This window comes from Papaver somniferum, unplaced genomic scaffold, assembly GCF_003573695.1.
Source record: "Papaver somniferum cultivar HN1 unplaced genomic scaffold, ASM357369v1 unplaced-scaffold_24, whole genome shotgun sequence".
In the NCBI taxonomy this organism is placed as follows: domain Eukaryota; kingdom Viridiplantae; phylum Streptophyta; class Magnoliopsida; order Ranunculales; family Papaveraceae; genus Papaver; species Papaver somniferum.
The window spans coordinates 734,512-736,301 of record NW_020634374.1 but is presented as its reverse complement, the minus strand read 5'-3'; the positions used below and the strand labels follow the sequence as shown (position 1 = coordinate 736,301).

At 37.2% G+C, this 1,790-nt stretch overlaps 1 non-coding gene across 1 annotated transcript; it reads left to right on the top strand.

The window, feature by feature from the left end:
- The first annotated feature begins 1,473 nt into the window (after positions 1 to 1,473).
- LOC113341122 lies at positions 1,474 to 1,577 on the top strand. Its single transcript, XR_003355792.1, has one exon. It is a non-coding gene; the product is annotated as a small nucleolar RNA R71 (small nucleolar RNA).
- Positions 1,578 to 1,790: the final 213 nt, after the last annotated feature.

The window sequence follows — 1,790 nt, the reverse complement described above, 5'->3', positions numbered from 1 at the left end:
AACTCCTTACAACCTGCAAAGTTTTCAGACATGCTTTCGAGATTCTCATTATAACTGTGAGTATAATCATTCACACCAATAACCATGCATACATGTTCACATGTTTCAGAAATTGCAGACGAATTTGAAAGGCTAAACACATTTATCTCCGTTTTCATATTTCCAAAAGTAAGCTCCATGATTCCATTGCGACAGTTGATAACCGCATTCGAGGTAGCCAAAAAAGGTCTACCTAAGATGACAGAAATTTGCCCACTAGGATAGAATCAGGTTGAGTATCTAAAACAATAAAATCAACGGAATAAACAAAACTTTCAACCTGTATAAGAATATCCTCTACCACTCCCCTAGGAATTTTAATTGACCTATCATCCAATTAGAGAGTGACATTAGTGGGTTTCAAATCACCAAGTTCTAATTGCACATACACAGAATATGGCAAGAGATTCACACTGGCCCCTAAATCTAACAATGCATGTTCAATCCTATGTTCACCTATAGTGCAAGCAATCGTAGGACAACCTGGATCTTTGAATTTGGGTGGAGTTTTCTGTGTAATAATCGAGCTCACCTATTCAGTAAGGAAAGCTTTCTTATGTACATTCAATTTTCGTTTCACAGTGCACATATCTCTTAGGAATTTAGCATAAGAAGGAATTTGTTTAATGGCATCTAAGAGTGAAATGTTGACGTTAACTTGTTTAAACACTTCTAAGATGTCATTAGGACTAGCTCCTTTCTTACGAGGTAGCAATGCTTGAGGAAAATGAGCGCGAGAAACATAAGAGATTTCAGAATTACCTTTTTCGGTTTCATCGGTTTCTTTTTGTGTTGCAGGAGTAACCTGTGTAATAGTAGGCAGGTTCCTATCTTGCACATTCTCCTCAGCATCACGAACATGGTTATCCACAACCTGTCCACTTCTTAGGGTAGAGATGAGTAGGCTTAGCACCATATGTGCTTACCTCAACAGAACCCTTGGGTTTGAGCTGTATTTGACTCGGGAACTGATCCTTGTTTCGCTCATTCAACTGGCCTGTTATATGATCTAGTTGTTGCTCTAAGTTCGCCATAAATCTTTGAGTAGCCTGCATAAACAATTTCATACTTTCTTCCAAACTAGAAAAAAATTGGTCAGAAAAATCATTAGTAATAGAAGATGTATGCGTAATAGACTCAACATGCTTAATTTCAGCATTTCTTTCTAACGACTCAACTCTTCGTAACATATCAGCAAACTTGTCCCCAAAGTGCAATTCACTGTCAAGTCTGTGAACCCATGTGCTACTAGTAATTCATCTTATGGGTTCTTTAGCCTCCCATTCTTGTGTTTTTTCGGCCATTTCATGCAAAAATTTATAACCTTCTTCGGCAGTCTTACCAGGAAAATTACCACCACAAAATGATTCTACCATACTCAGTGTTTTGAAATCTAATCCCTCATATAGATTCAATGTGAGCCTAGGAGTATGAAATCCATGGTGTGGACATTGTAGCAAGAGATCATGGAACCTCTCTAAATAATCATAAAGAGATTCTCCTTCTTGTTGTGAAAAACTATTCAACTTTTGACGAATGGCAATAGTTTTATGCCTAGGAAAGAATTTATACAAGAATAGATTAATCATGCCATACCAAGTACTAACTGATGAAGGAGCTAATGCATTTAACCATGACTTTGCCTTATCCTTCAAGGAAAAGGGGAACAACCTAAGTTTGAGATACTCATCAGCTAAATCCTTGAATTTCATTGTACCACACAATTCTTCAAAATCGGTAGTAAGGATTTT